Raw genomic sequence first — 26,327 nt, forward strand, 5'->3', positions numbered from 1 at the left:
GGCTGATTTCTGTGGCGAGGCCTGGGAGGACCTAATGACCAAAATTCATACCTCTCAAACTGCATCGAATATCTCTGATGCAGAACTTGACAAAGCCTTTATACGGCTTCAACGCCTTCTGGAAAAAAGTTCGTACATATTGGCAGAAAACTTACTTTGAGAAATATGTTGAACATCAAATTGTCCCTTGGGGCCTAAGGATACAAATTTCAATAATATCAAAAAAGTGAATGATCCCCTAAAAAAATCATGGGAAGATAACCTGCAATCCTGTTCTTTTAACATGATTTCCATCTTATGTCAACAATATGAACAGGAACTGCATTCATTGGACGTTTCAGTTAATGAATGGCATCTTGATCGCGCTGCCGATGTGTCCTCCCCAAGATTCTCCCAAAGGAACAAGGACCTGCGGGCTCATCTTGAGGAGTACACATTAGGCATGATCAATGCTAAAAGAAAGCAAATTTTTACGAGATAAACTGGCCCACACCAATGGCTATGCCTATAGATGGGATAACAGCACCTCCAATAAACCAATGACTAAACCTACTTCTGAAAAATGTACCCAAGAGTAATAATGATGCACCTAATGTTTTTTCTACCTCTTTTTCCTTTAGCACTTCCACTACGTATGAGGACCTTTCACAAGATAGGATCCCCAAAAAAAGAAAGGGTGAACTACCTACCACTTCCATGGACTCTATACGTCGCACTTTTGGAGCCATCACCGCGTCAAAATCTACCATTGTTCGACCTAAAACTACTAACACTTCTACTCCTCTCACGCGTGCACTGCCATGACCACCTTCCACGATTACTAAAATCGCACACCACGCACTCACAACCGCTGTGTCTGCACCTCTTGCTCTCCCTGCACCTACTGCTAGATGGGTAAGTGAACCTTATCTCACTTCAATGTTTCCTACTAGTACACAATCAATTGACCCAAAGATCGCCCCTATTTTTTTAGCCCAGACACTGGACTCCCCACAGAGTCCCATGTCGAACCCTTTGGATGCCCTTCCCAACAAAGAACCCATGACCTAGATGTAGTCAATCTTAATCCTTTTCACTCACAAAAGAGCGAATTAAGGTGCTTCAATTAGGCCTGATGTTTTGTCCCTCTGCGGACTTCAACAGATTTCAATTTATTAAAGACAATCATTTGTTTGCCAGGAAAATAATGTACAAAGTGATCTATGATAAGTCCTCCCAAATTACCACCGCTGATCCTTCACCATGTAATGTTGTTCCCACACTGGCCGAAATAAAGGCCATCGAGGAATTGTTGTCATTGCTGGAGGATGACGATTACCCATCATTGTTGATGATGTAGGCATCGTCGTCTCTGGTGTCTGCTTTCCTCCTCCCACGTCATTCAAACCCAAACCTCAATCATTTGCTACACTTTCTACTAACCCTAACATTTGGGCTTTTGTCGAACAAATGACGAATGCCATCAAATGCCTAGACCCATCTAATTCTAGTTCTTCCAAATTGTCTCTTGCTCATAGGAAAGCTTTAAAATGACTACAAAACCATCCAGGATTAGTTATTAAACCAGCTGATAAGAGCGGAAACGTTGTTGTCATGGATGTTGCTGCATATGCCACAACATCCTTGACAACAAGGAATGGTATCGACCCATTTCTAGGTTACTCATTGACAATTTTGCCACGGAATACTATAAATTGATCTTTTCTGCCTATCAACACGGTACAATTGATTGCAATACTTGGAAATTCTTGAATGTCAAAGATCCCAAAATACCAACCTTTTATGCCTTACCAAAATTGCATAAATCTTTAAAATCTCTGCCCGGCCGCCCTATTGTATCCAGGTGTCAATGCCTCACTGAAAACGCAAGCGCACTCGTTGACAAATACCTTAGCCCACACGTCACATCACTACCTTCTTATGTTAAGGACACGATACACCTTCTCCGCTTTCTTGAAGACCTGCATCTACCCCATAATGTATGGCTAGTTGCTCTTGACATAGAGAGCCTCCATTCCTCACATTAAAGGTATTGAGGTTGTTACTAAACAACTACAAGAAAGAGGTCCAAAATTTGAAGCTTATGGTCAGTTTGTTACTGAACTTCTGCAGTTCATTCTCACACAAAATCATTTTATGTTTGGCTCTTCCCACTTCCTCCAGGTACAGGGGGTGGCTATGGGAACCAAGTGTACCCCCTCATATGCCAACCTGTACCTGGGGGGGTGGGAGAGGGAACTCTTTGCTAACTCTGATTTAGCCCAGTTTCTGTGCCATGTGGTTTCCTGGCACAGATACATAGATGATGTGCTTTTCTTCTGGTCTGGCACCCGGGAGGAATTGTCCCAGTTTGTGGACCTATTGGCCACTAGCACTTACAATTTGAAATTCACTATGGAGTGCAGCCAAACAAAAATTACATTCCTAGATTTAGAAATCCATTTAGATTCTAATTGAACTCTCCATTCGTCATTATCCTGGAAGCCATCGTCCGGTAACACCATCCTTCACGCAGGTAGTGCACATCCAAAACCACTATTGAACAGTATCCCTTTCAGTCAGTACCTTCGTATCAAACGAAACTGCTCACATGAAACGGACTTTATCAAAGCATCTTATGATCTCTACCATAGGCTAAGGAATAGAGGATACAGCCATACACTCCTTAAGCGAGCTTTCAATAAGGTGAAAAAGTTGGATAGGAAAAAATGTACCTTTTCCACCAAAAACCGTGAAACTTTCCAGCCTGTCCGTCTTATCACACAATTTTCTAAACATCATAATCAAGTGAGAGACATTCTCAACAAGTTTTGGCCATTACTGACTGCTGATACAGTCATTAAAAAATATATCAAACCTTATCCGGATATAACCTACCGACGATCTCCCTCATTAAGAGATCGTTAGATAACCAGCCATCATTCCCCCATGCAGGCGCCCTCCCTAACTGCACCTGGCACTTTTCCTTGCGGAAAATGTGACATATGCCAATTCATTTATGACTCTCGAGAAATACCGCTTCCTAATGGCTCCACCACACCATTAAATACACAAGCACTTGTCAAACTGTGGGAACAGTCTACCTAGCTACTTGCCGTTGTGGATGTTATTATGTCGATAAAACCAAACGCCTGTTCTACATATGCATCAGAGATCACATAAAACCACTGTACAAACATACCACAACCACTGCAATCAACAGACATATTGCCTTACAACATAATTTTGCTCCTCAGGTCATTGGGTTCACCGCCTTGGAGCATGTTCCCTCACATGCCAGGGGCGGTGACATTGACTAAAAGCTACTTCAACTTGGGACTAGGTGGATACACACCCTGGAAGCCACCAAATTTCCAGGGCTGAACGAATACATCAGTTTCAAATCCTTCCTTTAATTATTGTCCTATCTTCTATGATAGGTTTCGTTTAATACATTGTAACCCTCTCACCTCTTCCTCCCATTTTCCCTCCCACTTTCAAGTCATATCATGGATCCACGGATTAAGTTCCCTTTTTATTTACTATAGAGTGTATTTGAATGTAATAGGCTCTATATTTGTTAATATTCTATTGTCAAATGTTGTCTCCTATTTTTTCTGACAAATACTAACAATCTAATTATATAATTTTGTATTCACTCAGGTTATGTGTATAATTCCATATTGAAACATACATTCAACTATTGTTCGACTGCTTGACATTGCCAGCTTGCGGGACCTTCGCGGGGACTTGACCCCGTGTTCTTCCACTGGTGTGTGGGTGACTCGTGGTCACCTTTGTCCCTGCTTATTTCCCATTCTCTCTCCCCTCACTGCTGGGTGCTGGCATTCGGCCCCCTCCTCCCCCTCCCTGGCTTTCCCTCTGCCGCCTTCGGGTGTCTTTCCCCTCTACCCTCCTCCTCCCCTGCCGTTGTTTGTTATGGGGGTATGCTCGGCTAGCCCCCCTTGGGTGGGGTTGCAGCGTCCTATGCCGCCTTGGCTGTATGGACACCCAAGGGCGGCACTGCCCCCACCAGTGTCCGCCCGCCTCCTGCCATTGGCATTTTATATGATCCACTCGGATCATTACAACATCTTCTGGTATACTGCAGCACCACTGCTCTGGTTGGCTCTCCAGTATTAAGTAATCCGCATCATCCACATCACATGATGCGTCAGATGATTCCGCACAGCCCCATGGGTCTTGTAGGCCCACGGATTTGCTGACATGCGCATGCGCAATGGCTCTGTGTGTCTGCTCACATGATCGGTGACGTCACACGCCGCTTGTGTGTGGGGGCATAAAAGGCCGGCTTCTCCGGCCATTCCACTGCCGGTGTTTAAGGGCGCCCATACCTGCTGTCTTGTTCAATGTGGTAAGTCTGTTTTTTTACCTCTTTACTCTGTACTGATGGCTTTCTTGTTTATCAGATACCGGAAATCAAGCCTGACCATATGTCCTCTTTTCCTTATAGTGTAGCTCCACTGTGTCCAATATAGTATCTACACTGACTGTATCTCCACAGCCTAAAGTATTTTTTAGGAGTCACGCCGGACCTATGGGTGAGTTTTTTCTCCCCCTTTATTTATGGAATTTTTCAGGCCTATCAGGCCTAATTGAACACTATTCATGGCCCTCTCTCCTATCTTCAATATACATTTTTTTGTTTTTAATAAAAACATTATCCCTCTATATGTCCTTATCTCCTTTACCCTTTTTTTTTCTCTTTTTTTCTCCCTAGTCATTATTCGTCCTTGACCCCATCTAACACGAGTGTCAGCCTACCGGGCGCCCTTACTTTCCTCTTGTTTTTATTAAGATATATACTGTGAGAATTCTTGAGGCTATGTTAGCCCTATCTTATTTTGGTTGGACACTCAGACCTATTCTGGATGTCCACCAACACTATGTAACTCATACTTTTTCCTCTATTTTGCCAGGCCCTTTTTCGCCCCCTGCAGCCACCTATTAACGACATGGAGCTTTGAACCCACTCCGGGGGACTGCTCCGTTCGCCACCTGTGATTCACCGGTAGGTATTTTACCACCACTGGGATGGAGGCCTGTGGGGTGACCTGATGGGCGGGGAGGTGTTCTCTTCGGGGGGGATGATTGGGGCGGTCGCTCGCCCTAGCAATTTCTTTTGTGTGTGGAGACTCTTAGCCATGTCTGGCAACCCTCAAATATGTAATTTACTCTTTTTGTTTGAATACATACTGTTACACTCTTTCTGATTATTTCTTTATTTAGAATTCATGAAACTAACACAGGTATAACTAACTGTCCCTGAGGAAGCTAATGTTGGTGAAACATGTAGGATTTTAAAACCTGTGAACAAGACCTGCCGTCACACTACTGGCTGGTTCTTGCAATATTGCTGCATATGTTGGTTTTGTAACCTTCCCTTACTGTGTACTCACACCCTTGCTGTGTATATTTTTACTGTATACATTTTTTAATCTGTTTGTCAATAAAACATTATATTTTTATTATCAACGTGTCATTATACAGTATTCTAACAATTTTTCTTGGCACCGTTGTAATCCCCTTACTCTCCTCTTACCATTGTTAGCAGGTTGGCTATACTGTCTGGCAGTGGTTCCTGGATCACACATTCTTTGTCGGACAAAAAGTTCCCATATATGCTATTCAGCCGTGTACATAAATGTTTGCCATTGCTTTGCTTTAAAGCGGTTGTATACCATGGGACATTTTTCTTTTCCTGCAAGGTAAAGTCATAATGTGCTAGTATGCATCGCATACTAGCACATTATGTGAAACTTACCTTTAAAAGAAGCTGTTCCAGCGCTGCGATGTTAGCACTGCAGCTGCTTCCATTTTCATCCATCTTGCTTCCGGTTTGCGGGCTCAGGGTCTATGCTTGGCCGGAGCCGCAATTACGTCACTTCTGCGCATGCGCACGGGAGCCACTGATTATGGCACAGAGCTCAGAAGGAATGGCACCCGTGGCCATTCCTTCAGAGCGCATGCACCAGTGATGTCACTGGCTGCATGTAATGTAAATATCTCCTAAACGGTACAGGTTTAGGAGACATTTCCATTACCTATAGGTAAGCCTTATTATAGGCTTACCTATAGGTAAATGTTAGCAGAGGAAGTTTACTTCCTCTTTAAGCCTATGCATGTAAAATGTGTACATTAATATTTGTTAAACTGATCTTAGTAGACCTCATGGGAAGATGGATGCCTGAGAGAAGAGCTCCCGCCGCTATCCATCCTCCCCGCTCTCATGGAAGCCTCATACCGCTCTGCCACACGCCTAAACATGTAGACAGCATCATGGAGCTCCTCCGCCTCCTGCTCCCACTCGCCACGTAGACAACTGAGCGGTCTGAGCCACAATCTCCCCGAGCTGTTCAGGACCCAGAGAAGCAACATGGTGGCTTCCTTCCAGAGTCTGTCAAAGCACACAGCGGCATCTCAGGCAAGCGCCCTGCCTGTCATCTCCACATCCGAGCCAGGGGATCATGCCACCCACCAACCGCAACATCCCAGCCTCTTTGATCTGAGAACGGTGCCGGCAGATATTAAGGACACTCTGACAGCAGCCATAGCAGACCTACGCCTAGACATTCATGCCATTGCTGACAGGGTGCAAGATGTGGAAAAGGTCCTCCGCCAAGTGACTCAGAAGGTAGATACCCACACCCTACAATTGAGAGACCTCCAGCGTCATGTGGAGGACCTCGATAACAGAAGTAGGCGCCATAACCTGCGGGTCGGGGACTACCAGAAGCAGTAGAAGCTGAACAGCTTACAGGCACCATTACTGGCCTGTTTAATAATTTATTAGATAGACCAGCGCAGACACTAGTGGAAATGGAGCGCATCCATCGTGCGCTTAAGTCCAAGGGGAGAGATACAGACCCCCCCAGAGATGCCTGGTGGACTCCCTGTGCTGCCTGGTGGACTACAAGCTAAAGGAAGACATACTCCGTAAAGCAAGGAACAGGATAAAACTCTCACATGGGGGAGCTGACATTCACATATACCAGGACCTCTCAGGCATCACTTTGCAACACAGAAGAGATCTGAAGTCATTACTGGATGTTCTGCGTGCCAAGGGCATCCACTAGAGATGGAAGTTCCCCTTTGGCCTCTCTCCCACTAACCAAGGCTGCATGGCACTGCTACAAGTCTCGGAAGAACTACAGTCCTTCTGTGAAACCCTCGATATCCCAGTGATGGAGGTTCCGAATTGGTATGCCGAGTTTCGCTGTCGTCCACCGCCCAGCAGGGAACAATGACGAGAGGAACCGATGGAAGCTCAAGACACTCGATACCGCAGGCACAGATCCACCTCGGGCTCAGGGTCTCACACATCTACCAGAAGCTCCCACAACGGCTACAGCCTGACCGATTCCCCGTAACCAAGAAGGGCCAGACGTGACTTTGGACCGAATCGCGAACAATCTCCGGGGAACTGAATAGAGGATCACCATTCCCACAGATAAGTTTCTGTCACTGTTCCTTTGTTTTTTTTTTAGTTTTTTGGGGGGTTATTTTTCATTTTTTCTTCTGTTGCTCTGTTTTGAGCCTACATGGTTTTCTTACTAAAAAGGTTGCCCCTTGTCCTATTGTTTTTTGCCTTGGTTTGAATGAACAATATCTCACGGGTGCTGCTGCATCCGACACGAAATGCCAGTGTCCCAAGGGAGTATTGACTTTTTTCTTTGCAGTCTTCCACAGGAGTAGGCAGAGCACAGAACTGACAACTATGCTATTGTCCTTCCACCTCCTGGAGACAAAGTACCCTTCGTAGCAGCACCAAACCTTCTCTACAGATTAAGGACACCTTTACCCAAAGATGCATTAGCAGAGAATGTGTTCAGGTTTGACACTTACCATTTTCAGGTTTACTTGTTTTGTACAGTCTGGACTCTGATTAAACCTATGCTTCTATCTTAAACAAAACAATGTGATTGTAAGTACAGAGGAATAGGGTGAAATATTAGGCCTCCCACCTGAATGGTGCTGATTCTCTATATACGGGTAATGCAGGAATAACAGGAGCTGTAGCGGACCTGCTGGATTCCCCTTATAACCACCTCACCCTGTAACCGCAACCAGGGGATCTTATAAACTGAGGGGTCCCTTCTAACACTTATATGCACTGCACAGGCTCCCACAACAGGCCCTGTGCAGTCCTGCTCCTTTCCCCACTAATCTGTTTGGATCACAGGGGGTCGCCACTACCTACTTCAAGGACTCCAGCGGGTTCGCTCAGATATGCCTTCCAGGTTCTTTTCATAGACCCTACCCTTTATTGATATAATCACCCATCGCTGGCTACAGGGTTTTTGGTGTATCATACTGTAATAGGGGCAGATTTATGATCCTCACTCTAGGAGGGCGTCTCGGCTCCTTACCCATGACACTAACTAAATTTCATGTAAAATGGATAACCTAATGAACTCCCCTACAGCTCCTAGGAAGGGGACGGAAGACTTTGATTATACACTGAACACTTGGAAGCCATATTGCTCACCCAAGACAACAATGGCTGCACCAAATCTCCACTTAGCCTTCATACTTACTGAACACGCACACACGTTACTCGCGCAGATTCCTTTCACGATGCTAGAATATAATGATGTTAGGTATGTAGTTCACCGTGTATTCCTAATTCTATGCTTCCACACTATTTCAACAGGTGGAAACTTTCAGCTTGTGTTTTATTGAGACCTAACATACAGGTATCCCAACCCCCCTCCAGGGCTTCTCCTTAACTGAATTGTCTTGCTTAGACTGCAGACTGATTCCAAACCCGCTATCTCCCCAGTGACGTACATTCCGTCTGACTAATATTGGAGCTCTGATCAACTGTCTGGGTCCCATGACTTACAGACCCTGACCACTGGCAGCATTGTATTTTTCCACTCTGCACGCTTCCCAAATGTATCTGACGATGGAGGTGTTAGCGGCGGGTCACCCTGGTACACACTTTGTTCTTCCCCGTCTGGTCTCTCTCTCAACCTCCATACAGTAGTGTAGATTGGAGTGGGCCTCCCTAGGGTCGGCGCTCTCTTACTTCACTCTGTACCTCTCCGACATCTTTCTTCTAGAAGAAAGGTCTGGTCCCCTACCTTCTCGTTTCTCAGACTAGGAGTACAATCCTCCTACCCCCTCCTCTATTCCATGCTCCTATCCCAATTCTTCCCATGCCCCCAGGCCCTCTTGCTACTTCAGCACCTTCTGCTCATACAGACAGTGAAACCCGCACTACCTTATGACTCCCCCCGCGCCGGGGGTCCACCCCCTCAGGTCAAGCTATACTCACTAAACATCAGAGGACTCAACACCCCTGAGAAAAGGTCACAGCTGCTTCTGCTCTTAAATAATGCCAAGACTGATGTGGTGTTTCTCCAGGAAACGCACTTCAGATCGGACAACTGTCAGTAATAGAATCCCTTTAGGACCCAGCACAACTCACCTGACACAGCCTTTGCCTAGGAAACAACAGTGATTGGCCAGCTCACCTTTAAATTACCTGTATCAGCATTCAGTCATTGCTCATGTTAGAGTTTACCTTGTGTTTGATCCAGCTGATATCTGCTCTGTGTATTTCGTGTATGACCCGACTCGTTTGACCCTGTTTGCTTTCTTCTGATTCAGTACTGTTTGGACTCTGATCTTCCTATGTATGACCCAGCTTGCCTAGACTACGCTTTGCCTGATTCTACTGTAGTACCTTCATCTGCAGTGGTGAACTACAAGCACCAGACAACATCTATCCTCATCTGCAGCGGTGAACTACAAGCACCAGACAACATCTATCTTCATCTGCTGCGGTGAACTACAAGGTCCAGCAAACATCTACCTTCATCTACAGCTGTGAACTACAAGTGCCAGCTGACCTGCTCTGCTCAGACCTGCTCATGGTATGTGCTCTTGTTCTTTGAACTCTTTGCATAATCAGAACACCTGAACTGTTACCTGTTATAGGCTCCTAGCCTGACAGCAACATCCCCAAACTTCACAACTCTTTCTATCCTACGGTATATCAGGCGACTAACGATGACTCCAAATCCAAGGGAGTGTCCATTTTAATTTCCAAAAATTGTCCCCTTCAAGTTCAAGACACAGTGCTCAACACCAATGCATGCTACTTCTTTCTCAGGGGCAACTTATACAACAAACCTATCACACTGGCTAACCTTTACGCCCCCAACAGGCAGCAAGTCCCCTTTTTTTGCAATACCCTCCAACATCTCACATCATTCCACAGGGGCATGCTGGTCGTGGGGGGTGACTTCAACCTGGCCCTCACCCCATTTCTTGACTCCTCCTCTGGATCCTCCACCATAACATTCAGAGCATTGTGTGAAATCAAAACACAGCTCGCAAATTTAACCCTGCATGATGCTTGGCACATATTATACCTCGATACTAAAGATTTCACCTTTTACTCTTCACCACACCACAAATATATGAGAATAGATTATTTCTTTCTGACTCAAACAGATCTAGACTCCTTGCTAACTGCCACCATAGACCCTATGATCCTGTCGGATCACCATCCCATCTCCATCACCATCACTTTCCCTACAACTCCCACAAGGTTGATAATCTGGCAACTGGACAACTCCCTCCTCAATGAGCCTGAAGGGAGGTATCTTTCTCCCGGACATAAGAAAGTACTATTGGGCATGCCATCTGGCCAAAATTGTTGACTGGCATCTGCACAGCAGACTTAAGGCATGGATTGGCCTCGAGGAGGTGTTCTACCTATTTCCAAACCATCATTTCCCATGGATAAGCTCTCACGGGGCCCCCGAGGGAGATCTTGTCACGTCCTCTAATCGGCCCAACTTTACAGATCTTCCGTACTGTCTGCAATAAGATGGCCATTGCTTCCTCACCTGGCCTTTTGACCCCATTAGACTGAAACCCGGACTTTCCTCCGGGTATAACACACCTGCGTAATATCGACAGGCCCATAAAGCACTCAATCAGAGCAGGATCCCTCTTCGACAAAGGGAAGATGATCTCTTACCAAACCCAAACTTCTGCACACAGATATTTCCTTCTTTAATTTCCTCCAGATCAGACATTTCTTGCTCAATTCCACCCCGCTTCCCCGATGGGATAGAGATCTAATGCCTTTAGAAGCTATGTGCACCAGATCTGAACCCCAAAGACATGTCATATCAGATATGTATGCCTTACTATTTGCTAAAATCTCTACTAAAGACGACACTGCCAGCCAAAAATGGGAAAAAGAACTAGATACTGACATAACTCAAGAAGATTGGGACCACATCCTTACCCACATACTTAAAGGATCTCTGAACGTTTCCACACAGGAAAACGGATAAAAAATTATCTTATGGTGGTATACAACTCCCATAAAATCCACAGATTGGACCCCAACATCTCACCACTATGCTGGCGATGCAACAGTGCACACGGATCACTGCTACATATATGATGGGAATGCCCCCTAATCCAACCCTACTGGAAAGAGATACACCATCTTACTTCACAAATCATGACCTACACCCCGGACTTTACTCCATCCCAATATTTACTCCACCACACTTCCATCCCACAAGGGGCATACAAAAAGTCCCTCACCTTACACCTGATCAATGCGGCAAAACTTTGCATACCCACTCACTGAAGGTCTACTTCTCCCCCCAACATATCCGAATGGTTATGTAGAGTGGGTAAGATAGCTGAGATTGAGGATCTATTCCACCAGGCGAGAGACACCTCTTCCAAGTTTTATACAATATGGGCATGCTGGTTACATTTTAAGGAATCCGCAGAATACTGTAGCCTCATTTCTGAATCCCAGTAGCTTGACCTGAGGGGCAGAACCGACTATCTAATGCATGAGCCGGATACGTGTCCACGGATAAATCTCCCCCCTTCCCTCTATACCCCTTTATCCATGGCACCTCAAAGCCAGGCAGAGGAAGCTTCCACGCAAACACAGTTAGATCCCGACGGGGGTGTTTGGGTGATGTGGCTAACTACCCGATCTCACTGAGTAATGCACGATCCGAGTCAGTACAGAGTCCTCCAAAAGGATATTTACAAGTAAAACAGGCGCAGTGCAACAGTACCTCTATAGAGTATACCTTGATAGTCCAGGGTGGTCGGAAACTATATATGATGATTATATATATATAGAGACTGATCTGTCCGGGCTGCCACCGATGGGACCAGAAGCAAGGTCCAAACAGGCTGAGAAAAAACAAGGAAAATGGGGCGCCTCTGAGTATGTATCAATAAACATTTATTATAAAAAATAATATCCACTCACATGGAAGATAGCATATCTGCATTCAGGCATGTCTCTGGATGAGAGGAGAGGGACTGCAAGCTTCGGCATGTCCACAAACGGCTGGCAAATCCACATAGGATGATGTGGGGTGGTGGGGCACAGCGGTTCTTCTCCTTGGCACACAGAACTGAAATGTGATGGTATGTAGAAGCATCCAGGCATGTGTGGGTTCCAGTGGAGGGGGAAGGAGGACGCCGGGTCCTGTCACAAACAGTGCCGTGATGTTGTCAGTCTCCTCTGGTAGCACGGCCGTGGAGAGGGAACCAGAAAGAGGCTTGGCATGCACAGCAAAGTGTGGCGTGGAGCCGTAACTTCACCAATGTGCAACGCGTTTCCAAGTATACAGGCTATGGATGGTCGGCATAGCAGCACTCCTTTGTCAAGCATGGGGTGTGTGGGTCTAGGCAAAGTCTTATAGTCTTAACAAGGGGAGGGGGCAGGTAAATACACACTAGGTTTAACACATTGTAGGCACAAAGGGGCTGGAGGATAATCAGCATATCAGGAAACAATGAGATAAACATGGCAAATAAATACTTGATGGAAAAAAATGCATGAGAAATAAATAAGCATTTAAATAAGTAAAATGCAGATTAATAAAATAAATTAAAATAGGGAGATAATTAACATTTATAATAAATATCATTATCCAATGAATACATGGACCACCAGTCAAAAAATAATAAAATGTAAAAATAATTATATTTTATTATATAAAATAATAATAATTTATTATTATATAATATATTACACAATATGTTTTACATGGAGCATAGTGGGGAATGTAAGGGAATATATATATATATATATATATATATATATAACAAATATATGAGACAATATATATAGGTGATAGTCACTGTATGATGGGAGGGGAGAAAGGGGAGGGGAGAGGAGAATGGGGGGGGAGAAGGGGAAGCGGTTGGGAGGGGAGAAGGGGAATGGGGTCGGGGGGAAGGGGGAGGGAAAAAAAGGGGGGGGTGGGAAAGAGGGAGAAAGGAAAAAAAGAAGAAAGGGAGGGAGGGTGGGCAAGGAAAAGAAGGGGGGGAAGAAAGGGGGGAGGGGAAAGGAAGGGGGGATAGGGAGGGAAAGGGGGAGGAAAGGGGGGGAGGGGGGTGATGGGGGCAAGCCAATACTTACTGGAAGGGACTGAATCAGCTCCCCCCATATATTAAAACATAATGTGTGAAAAAAGATACCTGTAGTGAAAAAATGGCAGATGATGGGTGAATAAGAGATCAATGTAAACATCCAGGCTATTAATAGATAACTATAGTACGGTAACAAGTTATAACACTGTGGTGATTTCAATAGCCTCGTTTAAACCACCGGGCGAGAGGACATCTAGAGTGTAGATCCAGAATGTCTCTCTCGTGCACAGTTTTTTAAAACGCTCAGCTGCAGTGAGTGATTTGGAAATTTGCTCAATCACCCAAACTTTTAGGCCAATGGTGGATTTTTTATGGTGCTCAGCGTAATGTCGGGGAACGCTGTGCATGTCCTTGCCACCCTCAATCAACCTGCGGTGTTGGCCGAAGCGTTGTCTAAGGGGGCAGATCGTTCGACCAACATAAATTAGGCTGCAAGGGCATGTGAGGCCATATACCACAAAGTCAGAAGAGCAATTGTAAAATTGATCTAACATGTAGGTTTTTCCTTTAGGGAGAAATGATTTTTGACCATGTTTGATGAAAGAGCAGGTTTTGCATCTGATTTTTTTGCACTGGTACATACCAACTAAAGGTATGAGAACTGTGGGATTGGTAGATGTATTAGTTGTTTTAATTTTGCTGGGGGCAATTTTGCTTTTTAGGTTGGGAGCTTTTCGGTATGTAACTCTTGGTCCTGGGGTAAGGGTAGTTTTTAGGAGGGGATCTTATAACAAGATATCCCAATGTTTGTTCAAAATGTTCTCCATTTTTTTGTATTGGAATTGGTAAGTGGTGATGAATCTAGTAGAATGATCTATTTTTCTTTTTCTGGTTTGGTGGGTTTTCCTTTTGCATACAGAGCACATGCTTCATCTACCAGCTCTTTGGGGTATTCTTTGTCAGCAAATTTTTGTTTGAGTGAAATACTAGATGAGGCATAGTCGCTATCCAAAGTGCAGTTGTTTCTTAGGCGACAAAATTGTCCTTTAGGTATATTCTTGATCCATTTTGGATATTGCTATTATATTCTCACCTATGTGGCCTAATTCCAAATCGAGGAAGGCCAGGTTGGTTGGGTCTGAGACACGGGTGAATGTTAGTCCATACGGGTTGTGGTTGCAATGATCAACAAAAAGAGCAATGAGGTTGGGGGGACCATCCCAGATGATTATTATATCATCGATATAACGTCCAAAAAAAAAACGAGATTGGGTGAGTAGGGGTTGTTGTGCCAAATGAAGTTTTTTCCCAATACCCCATGGCTAGGTTTGCATAGGATGGAGCAAAATTGGCTCCCATAGCAGTCCCTTTGATCTGTAGAAAAAATTCATCATCAAAAGAAAAATAATTGTGGGTTAGACAGAATTTTGTGGCCTCCAAAATGAAGGCAACTTGTCTGGGATTAATGAGGGGTTCCTGGGCAAGAAAAAAATTCTAGGGCCATTAGGCCAAAATGGTGGGGGATGGAGGTATAAAGGGAGGCGACGTCAAGGGAGAGCCACGTGTATGTGGGCTCCCATCTGTAGGGCGCTAAAAGTTCTAAGAGGTGAGTGCCATCTCTAATGTATGAGGGCAACTGTTGAACTATGGGTTGTAGAAATAGGTCAGTGTATTGACTAAACCCAGTGGTGACGCTGTCCATGGCAGCCACAATGGCACACATGACTAGATGCTTCTACATACCATCACATCTCAGTTCTGTGTGCCAAGTAGAAGAACCGCTGTGCCCCACCATCCCACATCATCCTATGTGGATTCGCTAGCCGTTTGTGGACATGCTGAAGCTTGCAGTCCCTCTCCTCTCATCCAGAGACATGCCTGAATGCAGATATGCTATCTTCCATGTGCGTGGATATTATTTTCTATAATAAATGTTTATTGATACATACTCAGAGGCTCCCCATTTTCCTTGTTTTTTCCTTCAAAGGATATGATGTACCATTTCAGTTTAAAGACAACTTATAGTTGTACCTGTTCTAACCGGTTTATATAAGTTACCACTTGATTGTGCCTCTTCTGTGTTTTATTTGCATACCAAAACTGTCAATGCATCTTAACAGATCTCAAGATTCCAAGATTGTAATGATATTTTGCCAAATGTCTTATTGTTTGTACTATGCAAAATCTTCAATAAAAGAATTGAAAAAAAAAAAACTGATCTTAGTGTCTGTACACGTAAAAGAAGGTATTCAACACACATTGTCACCCAGAACAGACAATATATATTGAACCAAATGAGAACAATAGCAAATATGCCTATATAATCAATATATATGAAGGTACAGGTTTGCTCTGTAGTGGCAACAGTGGCATTAATGTGGATCTCACTGTCTTTAGGTATTAACAGTACAGTTCACAATCAGTTGTACTGCTCAGCTGAGATAGATCTTCCAGATGGGGAAAGTGCTTACCCCTTTAATAATCTCAAGCCTTTTTTATTCTATAAATTCTTGCTCTGCTTCTGCATTCAGCACCTCTGTATATAGTCCACATGCATAATTAAAAGTGATTGTAATGTTTTTCTTTGTTTTTTTACTGCTGGCAGCCTAGCAGGCCAGGAAAGGGGGGGACGAGCGCCCCCCTCCTGAACCATACCAGGCCGCTTGCCCTCAACATGAGGAGGGTGCTTTGGGGTCCCCAAAGGACAGGGCGGGGCCACCCACTGACGTAGCTGGATGACCCCGCTCCCTCTGATGTCACATGACGTCAGCAGGAAGCAGGGTCACTCAGTTACGTCACTGAGTGGCCCCGCCCTTGCCTACATAACAGCTGTCACAGCCAAGAGACAGCAGTCGGCGGAAGGCCTCCCATTTAGGCAGAGCTTTTTTTTCTTCTATTTTTTGGGTCCGTCGGGCGGTGTGATTGAAGATGGATGGACATCGCAGGACATTTTTTTTTCTTTTTTATAAAGGAATTGTCAAAAACTGTCTATTGTGGTTTTTACTTTTTGTCACGTTTTTGGTGAATGGGTAGGGGTAAAATGTACCCCAAATCCATTCACATGGGGGGGTGTGGGATCTGGGGGCCCCCTTGTTAAAGTGGGTTTCCAGATTCCGATAAGCCCCCCACCTGCAGACACCCACAACCACAGGGCCAGGGTTGTGGGGACGAGGCCTTTGTCTCCATCAACATGACACCCCCTCTGACACCATGGTGGCTTCCTCATGGCATCAGAGGGGGCGGGTTCACCCGTTTAATCCACAGGGTGGCCCCGCCCTCAGCTATATAAGAACTGTCACAGAGAAGAAGCGTCAGTCGGCGAGAGCCTCTCATGGATGCAGAATGGTTGCAGCTTTATTTTGTTCTTTTTTGGTCTGTCAGGCAGCATGAATTTACATTGGGAGACATTTTTTTTTATTTTTTAATAAAGGACTTGTCCCAAGCTGTCTCTTTTTTTTTTTACCATTTTTGACACTTTTTTTGTGAAATGGTAGGGGTACAATGTACCCCATTACCAATTCACGTAGGGGGAGGCTGGGATCTGGGGGTCCCCTTGTTAAAGGGGGCTTCCAGATTCCGATAAGCCCCCCACCCACATACCCCCACAATCAACGGGCAAGGGTTGTGGGGATGAGGCCCTTGTCCCCATTAACATCTGGACAATGTGCTTTGGGGTCAGACCCCAAAGCACACTCCCCATCATGAGGGCATGTGGCGTGGTATGGTTCAGGGGGGGGGGGGCGCTCTCTCATCCCCCCTCTTTTCCTGTGGCCTGCCAGGTTGCGTGCTTGAATAAGGATCTGGTATGGATTTTGGGGGGACCCCTATGCCATTTTTTTTAAATTTTGGTGCAGAGTTCCCCTAAAAATCCATACCAGACCTGAAGGGCCTAGTATGGATTATAGGGGGGCCCACACGCAGTTTTTTTTTTAAATTTTGGTTTATGGTTCCCCTTAATATTCATACCAGACCCAAAGGGCCTGGTAATGGACTGGGGGGAGGGAATCCATGCTCTTTTTTTCAATGAGTTTTATCTATATTGCCGAGACCCAAAAATTCATTACAGCCGTGATCAGTTTTAAATAACAATTTTTCCTTTAGAAATGTAATTTTTCTGTGGTACTGCGCCACTTTGCAGGCATACTATAGACACACCCCAGGCACCATATTTAAAGGAATATTTCATTTTTAATGTTTCACTTTAAGCGTTAAAAAAATCACTGCTCCTGGGAAAAACGGGCGTTTTTAAAAAATTTGTCCCCTGGGAAAGGTCCCCAAACACTTTTTATGACAATAACTTGCGCATACGCCCTAAAAATGAGCACTTTTGATTTTTCATGTTCATGTCCCATAGACTTTAACGGTGTCCGTGTGTTCTTCCGAATTTTTTGCCTGTTCGGTATGTTCTGGTGCGCACCGAACCGGGGGGGTGTTTGGCTCATCCCTAGTGTTGGCTAAATATTTAGAAAAACATAAAATCACTATCCAAAAGAAAATTCTCCTCCTCTCAAAAGGAAAGCTGTGGCATTGGTAGACCACAGATATTCAGCTGATCCAATATTGGCAAACTTTGCATCCTCCTGAGGGTTAGGGAAGCCTAGAAGAAACACTAGAAAACAAGAACAGAGGCTTGTACCAGCCTTGCACATTACTTTTGTGATAACTTTTTATTATGATAAAAAAAATAGATGTGTTCTCACAAACAGCATAAAACTGTGGGCATATCAGTACCCACAGTGTCCACAGTGTCCTAGCGACCAGGCATACTGAGCGAGTCCCAACCATAAGAAGACCCTAAGAAATGGCTGACTCTGAGGAAGAGGGGATCTCCCCTTGAAACGCATCAGCCATTTGTGGTTGGTACCCACTCAGTGGACCTGGTTGCTAGGACACTGTGGATAGTGATGTGCTTGAGATTTTATCCTGTTTGTGAGTACACACCTATTTTTTATTATAATAAAAAGCTACCACAAATATAATTTTCAAGGTTGGTGTGCCCTTTGTTCTTGTTTTCCAATAAAAATTGCTATGCCTGTGGTTTGGCTTTTTTAACTAACTATTATAGCTTTATAATACTCTACATGTTTAAATTGTTGGCAAACATGGTGGCATAAATGCTATTGGATCTGTTAGTTCAATATTCATTTTTCTATTGGTTGAACTCAATGGACGTGTGTCTTTTTCAGCTTGACTATGTAACTATGAAACTTTGGAGATATTTGGTTTTATTCATTACTTTGCATATAAATTAGTAAAGTTAAATTCAAAGATATGCTAAAAATAGAGCTCACAAATGTTCACTGATCATTGAAGAGGAGTGAAGATCTATTTCTGAGAACCTGGCTGCTTTATACTACTTTGCTGCTTAGGTGCAATGGCTTTGGTTAACCTTTTTTTCTTCAAGCTCAATTATATAGGAGGAGCACCAAGAAAAACAGTCTCTTTAAAATCGGTTCGTTGCAGATGTTGCAGTCACTTCTCTTGCCAGCAATAGTTGTCACAATAATGGTTAATCTTTATGTAATATTCGTTATTGTATACACAGCATTATATATACTTGCTCTCACACAATTATTCTATTGGTAGCTACCTACCCCCAGTTTGCAACTCAGGAAGCATATTTGACATACCTAATAAAATAAGAACAAATATAGCAAGGTGTAGAATGCTGGTAATAGGTAGCTATCCAATAAATTATCAGCTCCCAGCACCAGAATAAATAGTGCATGAGTGTGCCTGCCCAGAAAGTAAACATTTGATTATGTATCTGAAGGTTTTCATTTATCCAGGTCATGATATACAGTAGCTAGTAGTAGTTACTTACATTGAGCTGGAATTGTTCTGTAATGTTGAGGATATTTCACAGCTCATCCAAGCCAATTCCTACCTTTTAATGAGTGTCAGAGACATACCCAAGTATTTTAGCCAAAAAGGTAACTGAGTCACCTTAATATATGATAATTGATTGTGCCCAGGTGGATGATAATTGCTCACAAATAGGGATGAGCTTCGCGTTCGAGTCGAACCCATGTTGACTCGAACATCGGCTGTTTGATCGTTCGCCCCAAATTCGTGTGGCGCGTCACGGCCCATAATTCACTGCAGCATCGCAGTGCATTGCTGGCTGATGATTGGCCAAGCATGCACTATGACCCACATGCTTGGCCAATCACAGCGCCGTCGGTAGAGAGAGCTGTAATTGGCCAAAGCCAGGGTGGCTTTGGCCAATTATGGCTCAGGGGGTTTAGAACACGCCCCACACTATATAAGGCCGCCTGCACGGCGGCCCTGTGTAGTGTGTTCCGGCGTGCTTAGATAGAGAGAGAGAGACAGTGTCATTTCATTTGAGTTAGCTAGATTAGGCAGGACAGTCAGTGAGTTAGCTGCACTTATAGTGTATTGTGTATATATATATATGCATCCCAGGTGTTGCATATATATATATATATATATATATATATATATATATACACTGTATTCAATTTAGCTAGATCCGTTCCTGTTATCTTCCTACTGACAGGCAGGCTTGTCTTGTTACAGTATTTACAGCTACCTGAAGAAAATTGCTGGTGTTCTTTTGATCCTATTAGTACCACAGTCAGGCAGCTAGACTATTTACAGTTAGTGTAGTGCGTCTTCCTCACAGTGTTCAGTTAAAGCTACAAGTTAGTTTAGTGTGACCTCTGCACAGTGTTTAGCTAAAACTACAAGTTAGTGTAGTGCACAGTGTTCAGCTAAAGCTACAGGTTAGGGTAGTGCGTCCTCCTCACAGTGTTCAGCTAAGCTACAAGTTAGTTTAGTGTGACCTCTGCACAGTGTTCAGCTAAAGCTACAAGTTAGGGTAGTGCGTCCTCCTCACAGTGTTCAGCTAAAAATACAAGTTAGTGTAGTGCGACCTCTGCACAGTGTTCAGCTAAAGCTACAAGTTAGTGTAGTGCGTCCTGCTCACAGTGTTTAGCTAAAACTACAAGTTAGTGTAGTGCGACCTCTGCACAGTGTTCAGCTAAAGCTACAAGTTAGTGTAGTGTGTCCTGCTCACAGTGTTCAGCTAAAACTACAAGTTAGTGTAGTGCGACCTCTGCACAGTGTTCAGCTAAAGCTACAAGTTAGTGTAGTGCGTCCTGCTCACAGTGTTCAGCTAAAACTACAAGTTAGTGTAGTGCGACCTCTGCACAGTGTTCAGCTAAAGCTTCAAGTTAGTGTAGTGCACAGTGTTCGGCTAAAGCTACAGGTTAGGGTAGTGCGTCCTCCTCACAGTGTTCAGCTAAAGCTACAAGTTAGTTTAGTGTGACTTCTGCACAGTGTTCAGCTAAAGCTACAAGTTAGTGTAGTGCGTCCTGCTCACAGTGTTCAGCTAAAACTACAAGTTAGTGTAGTGAGACCTCTACACAGTGTTCAGCTAAAGCTACAAGTTAGTGTAGTGCATCCTCCTCACAGTGTTCAGCTAAAACTACAAGTTAGTGTAGTGAGACCTCTGCACAGTGTTCAGCTAAAGCTACAAGTTAGTGTAGTGCGTCCTGCTCACAGTGTTCAGCTAAAACTACAAGTTAGTATAGTGCGACCTCTGCACAGTGTTCAGCCAAAGCTACAAGTTAGTGTAGTGAGACCTCTGCACAGTGTTCAGCCAAAGATAAAAGTTAGTGTAGTGTGACCTCTGCACAGTGTTCAGCTAAAGCTACAAGTTAGTGTAGTGCATCCTCCTCACAGTGTTCAGCTAAAACTACAAGTTAGTGTAGTGAGACCTCTGCACAGTGTTCAGCTAAAGCTACAAGTTAGTGTAGTGCGTCCTGCTCACAGTGTTCAGCTAAAACTACAAGTTAGTATAGTGCGACCTCTGCACAGTGTTCAGCCAAAGCTACAAGTTAGTGTAGTGAGACCTCTGCACAGTGTTCAACCAAAGCTACAAGTTAGTGTAGTGTGACCTCTGCACAGTGTTCAGCTAAAGCTACAAGTTAGTGTAGTGAGACCTCTGCACAGTGTTCAGCTAAAGCTACAAGTTAGTGTAGTGCATCCTCCTCACAGGGTTCAGCTAAAACTACAAGTTAGTGTAGTGAGACCTCTGCACATTGTTCAGCTAAAGCTACAAGTTAGTGTAGTGTGTCCTGCTCACAGTGTTCAGCTAAAACTACAAGTTAGTGTAGTGCGACCTCTGCACAGTGTTCAGCTAAAGCTACAAGTTAGTGTAGTGCATCCTGCTCACAGTGTTCAGCTAAAACTACAAGATAGTGTAGTGCGACCTCTGCACAGTATTCAGCTAAAGCTACAAGTTAGTGTAGTGAGACCTCTACACAGTGTTCAGCTAAAGCTACAAGTTAGTGTAGTGCATCCTCCTCACAGTGTTCAGCTAAAACTACAAGTTAGTGTATTGAGACCTCTGCACAGTGTTCAGCTAAAGCTACAAGTTAGTGTAGTGCGTCCTGCTCACAGTGTTCAGCTAAAATTACAAGTTAGTATAGTGCGACCTCTGCACAGTATTCAGCCAAAGCTACAAGTTAGTGTAGTGAGACCTCTGCACAGTGTTCAGCTAAAGCTACAAGTTAGTGTAGTGCATCCTCCTCACAGTGTTCAGCTAAAACTACAAGTTAGTGTAGTGAGATCTCTGCACAGTGTTCAGCTAAAGCTACAAGTTAGTGTAGTGCGTCCTGCTCACAGTGTTCAGCTAAAACTACAAGTTAGTGTAGTGAGACCTCTGCACAGTGTTCAGCTAAAGCTACAAGTTAGTGTAGTGCGTCCTGCTCATAGTGTTTAGCTAATACTACAAGTTAGTGTAGTGCGACCTCTGCACAGTGTTCAGCTAAAGCTACAAGTTAGTGTAGTGAGACCTCTGCACAGTGTTCAACTAAAGCTACAAGTTAGTGTAGTGCATCCTCCTCACAGGGTTCAGCTAAAACTACAAGTTAGTGTAGTGAGACCTCTGCACATTGTTCAGCTAAAGCTACAAGTTAGTGTAGTGCATCCTGCTCACAGTGTTCAGCTAAAACTACAAGTTAGTGTAGTGAGACCTCTGCACAGTGTTCAGCTAAAGATACAAGTTAGTGTAGTGCGTCCTGCTCACAGTGTTCAGCTAAAACTACAAGTTAGTGTAGTGCGACCCCTGCACAGTGTTCAGGTAAAGCTATAAGTTAGTGTAGTGAGACCTCTACACAGTGTTCAGCTAAAGCTACAAGTTAGTGTAGTGCGTCCTCCTCACAGTGTTCAGTTAAAACTACAAGTTAGTGTAGTGAGACCTCTGCACAGTGTTCAGCTAAAGCTACAAGTTAGTGTGCTGTGTCCTGCTCACAGTGTTCAGCTAAAACTACAAGTTAGTGTAGTGAGACCTCTGCACAGTGTTCAGCTAAAGCTACAAGTTAGTGTAGTGAGACCTCTGCACAGTGTTCAGCTAAAGCTACAAGTTAGTGTATTGCGTCCTCCTCACAGTGTTCAGCTAAAACTACAAGTTAGTGTAGTGAGACCTCTGCACAGTGTTCAGCTAAAGCTACAAGTTAATGTAGTGCGTCCTGCTCACAGTGTTCAGCTAAAACTACAAGTTAGTGTAGTGAGACCTCTGCACAGTGTTCAGCTAAAGCTACAAGTTAGTGTAGTGTGTCCTGCTCACAGTGTTCAGCTAAAACTACAAGTTAGTTTAGTGCGACCTCTGCACAGTGTTCAGCTAAAGCTACAAGTTAGTGTAGTGCATCCTCCTCACAGGGTTCAGCTAAAACTACAAGTTAGTGTAGTGAGACCTCTGCACATTGTTCAGCTAAAGCTACAAGTTAGTGTAGTGCATCCTGCTCACAGTGTTCAGCTAAAACTACAAGTTAATGTAGTGAGACCTCTGCACAGTGTTCAGCTAAAGCTACAAGTTAGTGTAGTGCGTCCTGCTCATAGTGTTCAGCTAAAACTACAAGTTAGTGTAGTGCGACCCCTGCACAGTGTTCAGGTAAAGCTACAAGTTAGTGTAGTGAGACCTCTACACAGTGTTCAGCTAAAGCTACAAGTTAGTGTAGTGCGTCCTCCTCACAGTGTTCAGTTAAAACTACAAGTCAGTGTAGTGAGACCTCTGCACAGTGTTCAGCTAAAGCTACAAGTTAGTGTACTGTGTCCTGCTCACAGTGTTCAGCTAAAACTACAAGTTACTGTAGTGAGACCTCTGCACAGTGTTCAGCTAAAGCTACAAGTTAGTGTAGTGTGTCCTGCTCACAGTGTTCAGCTAAAACTACAAGTTAATGTAGTGAGACCTCTGCACAGTGTTCAGCTAAAGCTACAAGTTAGTGTAGTGAGACCTCTGCACAGTGTTCAGCTAAAGCTACAAGTTAGTGTATTGCGTCCTCATCACAGTGTTCAGCTAAAACTACAAGTTAGTGTAGTGAGACCTCTGCACAGTGTTCAGCTAAAGCTACAAGTTAGTGTACTGCGTCCTGCTCACAGTGTTCAGCTAAAACTACAAGTTAGTGTAGTGAGACCTCTGCACAGTGTTCAGCTAAAGCTACAAGTTAGTGTAGTGTGTCCTGCTCACAGTGTTCAGCTAAAACTACAAGTTAGTGTAGTGCGACCTCTGCACAGTATTCAGCTAAAGCTACAAGTTAGTGTAGTGAGACCTCTGCACAGTGTTCAGCTAAAGCTACAAGTTAGTGTAGTGCGTCCTCCTCACAGTGTTCAGCTAAAACTACAAGTTAGTGTAGTGAGATCTCTGCACAGTGTTCAGCTAAAGCTACAAGTTAGTGTAGTGCGTCCTGCTCACAGTGTTCAGCTAAAACTACAAGTTAGTGCAGTGAGACCTCTACACAGTGTTCAGCTAAAGCTACAAGTTAGTGTAGTGCATCCTCCTCACAGGGTTCAGCTAAAACTACAAGTTAGTGTAGTGAGACCTCTGCACATTGTTCAGCTAAAGCTACAAGTTAGTGTAGTGCATCCTGCTCACAGTGTTCAGCTAAAACTACAAGTTAATGTAGTGAGACCTCTGCACAGTGTTCAGCTAAAGCTACAAGTTAGTGTAGTGCGTCCTGCTCATAGTGTTCAGCTAAAACTACAAGTTAGTGTAGTGCGACCCCTGCACAGTGTTCAGGTAAAGCTACAAGTTAGTGTAGTGAGACCTCTACACAGTGTTCAGCTAAAGCTACAAGTTAGTGTAGTGCGTCCTCCTCACAGTGTTCAGTTAAAACTACAAGTCAGTGTAGTGAGACCTCTGCACAGTGTTCAGCTAAAGCTACAAGTTAGTGTACTGTGTCCTGCTCACAGTGTTCAGCTAAAACTACAAGTTACTGTAGTGAGACCTCTGCACAGTGTTCAGCTAAAGCTACAAGTTAGTGTAGTGTGTCCTGCTCACAGTGTTCAGCTAAAACTACAAGTTAATGTAGTGAGACCTCTGCACAGTGTTCAGCTAAAGCTACAAGTTAGTGTAGTGAGACCTCTGCACAGTGTTCAGCTAAAGCTACAAGTTAGTGTACTGCGTCCTCCTCACAGTGTTCAGCTAAAACTACAAGTTAGTGTAGTGAGACCTCTGCACAGTGTTCAGCTAAAGCTACAAGTTAGTGTACTGCGTCCTGCTCACAGTGTTCAGCTAAAACTACAAGTTAGTGTAGTGAGACCTCTGCACAGTGTTCAGCTAAAGCTACAAGTTAGTGTAGTGTGTCCTGCTCACAGTGTTCAGCTAAAACTACAAGTTAGTGTAGTGCGACCTCTGCACAGTATTCAGCTAAAGCTACAAGTTAGTGTAGTGAGACCTCTGCACAGTGTTCAGCTAAAGCTACAAGTTAGTGTAGTGCGTCCTCCTCACAGTGTTCAGCTAAAACTACAAGTTAGTGTAGTGAGATCTCTGCACAGTGTTCAGCTAAAGCTACAAGTTAGTGTAGTGCGTCCTGCTCACAGTGTTCAGCTAAAACTACAAGTTAGTGCAGTGAGACCTCTACACAGTGTTCAGCTAAAACTACAAGTTAGTGTAGTGCATCCTCCTCACAGTGTTCAGCTAAAACTACAAGTTAGTGTAGTGAGACCTCTGCACAGTGTTCAGCTAAAGCTACAAGTTAGTGTAGTGCGTCCTGCTCACAGTGTTCAGCTAAAACTACAAGTTAGTATAGTGCGACCTCTGCACAGTGTTCAGCCAAAGCTACAAGTTAGTGTAGTGAGACCTCTGCACAGTGTTCAGCCAAAGCTACAAGTTAGTGTAGTGTGACCTCTGCACAGTGTTCAGCTAAAGCTACAAGTTAGTGTAGTGCATCCTCCTCACAGTGTTCAGCTAAAACTACAAGTTAGTGTAGTGAGACCTCTGCACAGTGTTCAGCTAAAGCTACAAGTTAGTGTAGTGCGTTCTGCTCACAGTGTTCAGCTAAAACTACAAGTTAGTATAGTGCGACCTCTGCACAGTGTTCAGCCAAAGCTACAAGTTAGTGTAGTGAGACCTCTGTACAGTGTTCAGCCAAAGCTACAAGTTAGTGTAGTGTGACCTCTGCACAGTGTTCAGCTAAAGCTACAAGTTAGTGTAGTGAGACCTCTGCACAGTGTTCAGCTAAAGCTACAAGTTAGTGTAGTGCGTCCTGCTCATAGTGTTCAGCTAAAACTACAAGTTAGTGTAGTGAGACCTCTGCACAGTGTTCAGCTAAAGCTACAAGTTAGTGTAGTGCATCCTGCTCATAGTGTTCAGCTAATACTACAAGTTAGTGTAGTGCGACCTCTGCACAGTGTTCAGCTAAAGCTACAAGTTAGTGTAGTGAGACCTCTGCACAGTGTTCAACTAAAGCTACAAGTTAGTGTAGTGCATCCTCCTCACAGGGTTCAGCTAAAACTACAAGTTAGTGTAGTGAGACCTCTGCACATTGTTCAGCTAAAGCTACAAGTTAGTGTAGTGCATCCTGCTCACAGTGTTCAGCTAAAACTACAAGTTAGTGTAGTGAGACCTCTGCACAGTGTTCAGCTAAAGCTACAAGTTAGTGTAGTGCGTCCTGCTCACAGTGTTCAGCTAAAACTAC

The sequence above is a fragment of the Aquarana catesbeiana genome, linkage group LG07, assembly GCF_042186555.1.
Source record: "Aquarana catesbeiana isolate 2022-GZ linkage group LG07, ASM4218655v1, whole genome shotgun sequence".
Lineage (NCBI taxonomy): Eukaryota > Metazoa > Chordata > Amphibia > Anura > Ranidae > Aquarana > Aquarana catesbeiana.